Here is a 7,869-nt window from a genome sequence, read left to right as displayed (position 1 = left end):
TTCCTCAACTGGTGACCAGTACTTACTGCTACCTAAGGACATATAAATAATCCCCCAACTGGCACCAGTGACAGTTCAGTCAGCCAGACAGCTCAGATCAGAAACTTTATTTAGACCGAGACTGTTTCCCATACAAGCAATTTGTCTTGATGAGTGCAAACAAGTATGTTACTTACCAAACAGAAGTGAGAAGCACACAGACTGTTAACAGGCATTTTAACTAAGGGAAAATAAAACGACAAATCTCAAGATCAAAGAATAAGAACAGTAAAGAGTCATGGATGGAAACCAATAGCTGAACATCTGTACATATGCATGTTTAACATGTAGACACATTCATAAAAAACTGTTACATACAAATGACAAAATATGAGCGTTTGCAAAAAATGCTACATTCATACAGATGTGCAAATACGCATAAGTTACAGGGAAGTTGCTGTACAACAGTAACGGGAGTTATTTGGTTAGTTTAAGGTTTCAAGTTTAAAGGGCAGTGACCACTGTGGTTGATGAGCCCTACAGCTCTGGGGAGGGGGGGTTGGGGGAGCTGTTCGCATATCTGGTTGTGCTGATTTAAATGTCCATGAATATTCCACCAGAGGGAAGAAGACGTTAGTGGCTGGAACAGGGGGGTTTCCAGGATGAAAGGGGTCGGTGTCATTTTGCCAGTCCGCTTAATCGCCCTGCTGTTGTAGATGTCCTGAAGCACTGATGACCCCCTCCGTTGTCCTGATTGCGCGCTAGACTTTGGCTCGTTCTTGTGAGGTGGTGAAACCAAACCAGATGTTTACGGATAACTTGAGGATGGACCGGACGATAGATGTACAGAAGTAGCTACCGTTTGCCCTGCTCCCTTCCCTACCTAGCGGGATCAGCATTAACACTCTCTGGGGTGTCCATGAGAAATGCAGAGAACAACTGATGCCTCATACATCTGACGGGACTAGCAAAGCTATCTAGATTAGCTAGCTTAGCTAACGTAGCACCAGATTTCTGCGCTTTTTTGGAAGAATTTTAGGAGATTGTGGAATACTGGTGTATAAGAATAAGCTGAAGGACCACTACGCTTATAAACATTTGATCTTTTTCCGCTTTCATTCTTTCCAGAAACAAGCCTGTCTGTTGGTTAGCCAACTGTACAACAATCTGTGTATTTATGTGGCAACACACAAACCATTCCCCCTTCTCCGGAGCAACTCATAACAGTTCCGTAGTCTCGGTATTATGGAGCAGCTGACCTAGCAAAAGCAGGAACATACAGAATGAGCTATACTATAATATAGTAGCTATACTGAACAACCCACATGTAACTATAAGAATCCATTCAATCCTGCTTGTGTATCTCCAGAACTGCATGCACAGGAGATTGTCGGCACGACCCCACGGTTCAGCTTCACCGGAGAGGGGGCGAGCCGTGGCGAAGGGCGGAGTGCAGACGGACCCTTCTCGCCCCCGTGGCCACGTGCCTTTGTTTGGTGTGCCGTGTGAATGTGTTTCCCCTTTAATATGACCCACAGTGTTCTCTCACTGTTTTCACCCGTTCCATTTTTCTACGTTATAAACCATCTGATTTTACACATATCCCAGCAACACTAGTGCCATCATCCTCCTCCAGACGTTTCTAGCGGTTTCTCCAACGCTCGTGCGAATCCAACAAGTTAGAATAAAGCTGATTCGGCCCTCCACCGCAGACTCGAGAACATACCATTCTACGGAGAGAGCACGGGGGAGGTTCAGGACCTTTCTAGCTTTTTCCTGAATGTTCTAGGTTAAGCTTGTCGTATATAAGTAAAATCTGTCCAATCTATGTAAAATCCAGGTTTAATGAAAACTTTTTCTAAACTGATTCACTGAACCACATATCGTATTTTGTTGTCTTTAAATGTGAGAGACAGACAATTTTGGATAGGAAGGCTGAACTAATTTTCAAAAGTAAAATATGAACCTATATATATATGCTTGTTCCCCTTTTCGCATATGGATCCCATTAATAAAAACGTTACCACTTCTTTACCTGTTTATTGGAATTGTAGCTTTCCAAAACTCTTCCAGTATGCTTATATGCGAATTGGTTTCTTTAAGGACTGATTCATTCTCATACACATCAGTATTGTTGGACGGGCTGCTACCGGTTGGGTAGCTCGCGCAAACGTGGAGAAATCTCCAGAAGCGTCGCGAGGCGACTGGGGGCGTTGACTACTTCAATATAAAGCACGAGCGGCAGTTCGTGGGAAGCACAGCGTTGACGGAGCGGTGATAAACTCACGAACGAGGAGGAATAAACCTACGGCTTTAACTGTGGCGCAATCTTCAGATAATTCTGAACCTTCTTGAATGTAAGTGCCTTTAATTTTATTCATTTCCATGTTATGTGCTGGGCCACTTTTATAAAATAGCAGTAAGGAACAGCCTGCTGATGTTAAATACCTAGTGAATGAAAGTAAATTCTAAAACAGTACTTACTGTTAATGTGTTATAACTTTATTTACTTCTATGTTATGTGCTACACCACTTTTAAAATAGCAGTAAGCAATAGCCTGCTGATGTTAAATACCTAGTGAATGAAAGTAGATTCTAAAACAGTACTTACTGTTAATGTTTTATAACTAGTTTCAATGCATTTGTCTTAATTGATGCCATTGTTTTCATATGTGTAATTGTAGATAGTGACCACAAACAGTCAAGATGCCAATCTGCTAAAGGAGCTGCTATTGGGATTGACCTGGGCACCACTTACTCCTGTGTGGGGGTGTTTCAGCATGGAAAAGTGGAGATCATTGCTAATGACCAGGGCAACAGGACCACACCCAGCTACGTGGCCTTCACAGACACAGAGAGGCTCATTGGAGATGCTGCAAAGAATCAAGTGGCCATGAACCCCAACAACACGGTGTTTGACGCCAAGAGGCTGATTGGCCGGAAGTTCGACGATCCGGTCGTGCAGTCTGACATGAAGCACTGGTCCTTCCAAGTCATCAGTGATGGAGGCAAGCCAAAGGTTCAGGTCGAGTACAAAGGAGAGAAGAAGTCCTTTTACCCTGAAGAGATCTCCTCCATGGTACTGGTGAAAATGAAGGAAATTGCTGAGGCTTATCTGGGTCAGAAGGTAACCGATGCCGTTATTACTGTACCTGCCTACTTCAACGACTCTCAGAGGCAGGCCACCAAAGACGCCGGTGTGATCGCTGGGCTGAACGTCCTAAGGATCATCAACGAGCCCACAGCCGCAGCCATCGCCTACGGCCTCGACAAAGGCAAGCGAGGAGAGCGCAATGTTCTGATCTTTGACCTGGGAGGAGGTACGTTCGATGTGTCCATCCTGACTATTGAAGATGGCATCTTTGAGGTGAAAGCCACAGCAGGAGACACTCACCTGGGTGGGGAGGACTTTGACAACCGCCTGGTCAACCACTTTGTGGAAGAGTTTAAGAGGAAGCACAAGAAGGACATGAGCCAGAACAAGCGTGCACTGAGGAGGCTGCGCACAGCCTGTGAGAGAGCCAAGAGAACCCTGTCCTCCAGCTCTCAGGCCAGCATTGAGATCGACTCCCTGTACGAGGGCACTGACTTTTACACTTCTATTACCAGAGCACGCTTTGAGGAGCTGTGCTCTGACCTGTTCAGGGGAACACTGGAGCCTGTGGAGAAAGCCCTGAGAGATGCCAAAATGGACAAGTCCCAGATCCATGACGTTGTCTTGGTCGGAGGTTCAACGAGAATCCCCAAGATCCAGAAGCTTCTGCAGGATTTCTTCAATGGCAGAGAGCTGAACAAGAGCATCAATCCAGATGAGGCAGTGGCTTACGGTGCAGCTGTTCAGGCTGCCATCTTAATGGGCGACACGTCTGGAAATGTCCAGGATCTGTTGCTGTTGGATGTGGCCCCGCTGTCCCTGGGCATTGAGACAGCAGGTGGAGTCATGACCGCACTCATCAAACGCAACACCCACCATCCCAACCAAGCAGACCCAGACCCTTCAGCACATACGCAGACAACCAGCCCGGCGTTCTGATCCAAGTGTTTGAAGGTGAGAGAGCCATGACAAAAGACAACAACCTGCTGGGGAAGTTTGAGCTGTCGGGCATCCCACCTGCACCTCGAGGAGTTCCTCAGATTGAGGTGACTTTTGACATTGACGCCAATGGGATTCTGAATGTGTCTGCGGTGGACAAAAGCACTGGCAAAGCGAATAAAATCACCATCACCAATGATAAGGGCAGGCTGAGCAAGGAGGAGATTGAGAGGATGGTGCAGGAAGCAGACAAGTATAAAGCAGAGGGACGACCTCCAGAGAGAGAAGATTGCTGCTAAGAATGCCCTTGAGTCCTACGCCTTTAACATGAAGAGCAGTGTAGAGGATGAGAAGATGAAAGGCAAGATCAGTGAGGATGACCAGAAGAAACTCGTGGAGAGGTGCAACCAGGCCATCTCGTGGCTGGAGAACAACCAGCTGGCTGAAAAAGAGGAGTATGAGCATCAGCTGAAGGAGCTGGAGAAGGTGTGTAACCCCATCATCACCAAACTCTACCAGGGAGGCATGCCAGCTGGAGGCTGTGGAGCCCAGGCCCGTGCTGCCTCAGGGGCCAGTGCCCAGGGGGCCCACGATTGAAGAGGTCGATTAGAGAAATGGACTTCTTATGTGGACTCAAATTGCTCTTTTAGAATTAGTTTACCATCTGGAAAAGTGTTGCTCCTTCATGGCATGCGGATGATTCATTCATATGGATCAAAATAACTTTATTTGCCATTGTTCAATGTACTACAAGGTTGAAAATGTTAATGTACTGTCAACATGTGAGATTTTAACTGTTTTACTAATGAAACTTTGCACAAAAAGGAAATTACACCTACTGTATGTTGTAAATATTGATCTAAAATATTTTTATATTTATTGGATGGATGGATGGATGGATATTTTTATATTTATTGTTAATAAACTTTTATGAACAAAACATCTTACCTTTGTGTTATTGGCAGTCCATAATGTAATTTATCTTATAATCATGAACATATAAGATGTAAAAGTAAGGAAACAAAACCCTTCTCAGGGTTATGAGGTGAAAGGCTGATTTCTCCTTGGTAAGATTCTCGAGCCTTTACACCACACCTGCTGGCCAATTGGTGCTTTCATGATTAGCTACTCTGCACAGTTCTGCTCTTTAAGGGCCTTCCCAAATACTAGAACTGTCAGAGAAAGAAAACCGCACAAATGTTTCCAGGTTATGATCTGTTCTGACTGGTTGCTTTATTAATGCTGCTATGCAGCATGTCCCAAGGAGGAAGGGTTGCTTTGGAGTTCTGCTCCTCCAAGGATTCTTCCTAATGCTACAAAAAGCGATTTAGTTTGTTCATTACATTTCAAAACTGCACTTCTTTACAGCTGCTTTTAGCCAATGGCTGTCTTTAAGCTGCATATCAATTAATACATCAGTGTGTGACTTTTGAGGGCTTCAGTCCTAGAAAGTAAATAAATGGCAAAAATGAACTATTGAAAGGCTGTCAGAGTGGACAGCAGAGGTCAGTGTTCGTCTACGAGTTCTGTCTACTGTGTCCAGCATCTGACTGACTTGACATTTATCCACAACTGAACTAAAACTTATATGATCAGGGAAAGTTCAACACTGGGCTGTTCTGTACTGGATCTTAACCGTTTTCATCAGCACAATAATGTGCTCACAACCAGCAATGCCTCCGTAAACTAATCATTGCTTTCCATATCTATTTAGTTACTTATATGTCAAGTGAAACATGCTCACCAAAATCTGCTTTGATTCCTCAACTGGTGACCAGTACTTACTGCTACCTAAGGACATATAAATAATCCCCCAACTGGCACCAGTGACAGTTCAGTCAGCCAGACAGCTCAGATCAGAAACTTTATTTAGACCCGAGACTGTTTCCCATACAAGCAATTTGTCTTGATGAGTGCAAACAAGTATGTTACTTACCAAACAGAAGTGAGAAGCACACAGACTGTTAACAGGCATTTTAACTAAGGGAAAATAAAACGACAAATCTCAAGATCAAAGAATAAGAACAGTAAAGAGTCATGGATGGAACCAATAGCTGAACATCTGTACATATGCATGTTTAACATGTAGACACATTCATAAAAAACTGTTACATACAAATGACAAAATATGAGCGTTTGCAAAAAATGCTACATTCATACAGATGTGCAAATACGCATAAGTTACAGGGAAGTTGCTGTACAACAGTAACGGGAGTTATTTGGTTAGTTTAAGGTTTCAAGTTTAAAGGGCAGTGACCACTGTGGTTGATGAGCCCTACAGCTCTGGGGAGGGGGGGTTGGGGGAGCTGTTCGCATATCTGGTTGTGCTGATTTAAATGTCCATGAATATTCCACCAGAGGGAAGAAGACGTTAGTGGCTGGAACAGGGGGGTTTCCAGGATGAAAGGGGTCGGTTGTCATTTTGCCAGTCCGCTTAATCGCCCTGCTGTTGTAGATGTCCTGAAGCACTGATGACCCCCTCCGTTGTCCTGATTGCGCGCTAGACTTTGGCTCGTTCTTGTGAGGTGGTGAAACCAAACCAGATGTTTACGGATAACTTGAGGATGGACCGGACGATAGATGTACAGAAGTAGCTACCGTTTGCCCTGCTCCCTTCCCTACCTAGCGGGATCAGCATTAACACTCTCTGGGGTGTCCATGAGAAATGCAGAGAACAACTGATGCCTCATACATCTGACGGGACTAGCAAAGCTATCTAGATTAGCTAGCTTAGCTAACGTAGCACCAGATTTCTGCGCTTTTTTGGAAGAATTTTAGGAGATTGTGGAATACTGGTGTATAAGAATAAGCTGAAGGACCACTACGCTTATAAACATTTGATCTTTTCCGCTTTCATTCTTTCCAGAAACAAGCCTGTCTGTTGGTTAGCCAACTGTACAACAATCTGTGTATTTATGTGCAACACACAAACCATTCCCCTTCTCCGGAGCAACTCATAACAGTTCCGTAGTCTCGGTATTATGGAGCAGCTGACCTAGCAAAAGCAGGAACATACAGAATGAGCTATACTATAATATAGTAGCTATACTGAACAACCCACATGTAACTATAAGAATCCATTCAATCCTGCTTGTGTATCTCCAGAACTGCATGCACAGGAGATTGTCGGCACGACCCCACGGTTCAGCTTCACCGGAGAGGGGGCGAGCCGTGGCGAAGGGCGGAGTGCAGACGGACCCTTCTCGCCCCCGTGGCCACGTGCCTTTGTTTGGTGTGCCGTGTGAATGTGTTTCCCCTTTAATATGACCCACAGTGTTCTCTCACTGTTTTCACCCGTTCCATTTTTCTACGTTATAAACCATCTGATTTTACACATATCCCAGCAACACTAGTGCCCATCATTCTCCTCCAGACGTTTCTAGCGGTTCTCCAACGCTCGTGCGAATCCAACAAGTTAGAATAAAGCTGATTCGGCCCTCCCACCGCAGACTCGAGAACATACCATTCTACGGAGAGAGCACGGGGGAGGTTCAGGACCTTTCTAGCTTTTTCCTGAATGTTCTAGGTTAAGCTTGTCGTATATAAGTAAAATCTGTCCAATCTATGTAAAAATCCAGGTTTAATGAAAACTTTTTCTAAACTGATTCACTGAACCACATATCGTATTTTGTTGTCTTTAAATGTGAGAGACAGACAATTTTGGATAGGAAGGCTGAACTAATTTTCAAAAGTAAAATATGAACCTATATATATATGCTTGTTCCCCTTTTCGCATATGGATCCCATTAATAAAAACGTTACCACTTCTTTACCTGTTTATTGGAATTGTAGCTTTCCAAAACTCTTCCAGTATGCTTATATGCGAATTGGTTTCTTTAAGGACTGATTCATTCTCA

At 44.3% G+C, this 7,869-nt stretch overlaps 1 pseudogene; it reads left to right on the top strand.

The window, feature by feature from the left end:
* The first annotated feature begins 2,735 nt into the window (after positions 1-2,735).
* LOC143507317 (heat shock 70 kDa protein-like) lies at positions 2,736-4,870 on the top strand (annotated as a pseudogene).
* Positions 4,871-7,869: the final 2,999 nt, after the last annotated feature.

The sequence above is a fragment of the Brachyhypopomus gauderio genome, unplaced genomic scaffold (genome assembly GCF_052324685.1).
Source record: "Brachyhypopomus gauderio isolate BG-103 unplaced genomic scaffold, BGAUD_0.2 sc664, whole genome shotgun sequence".
In the NCBI taxonomy this organism is placed as follows: Eukaryota; Metazoa; Chordata; class Actinopteri; order Gymnotiformes; family Hypopomidae; genus Brachyhypopomus; species Brachyhypopomus gauderio.
The sequence above is the reverse complement of the archived record's forward strand: the minus strand, read 5'-3'. Positions and strand labels throughout refer to the sequence as shown.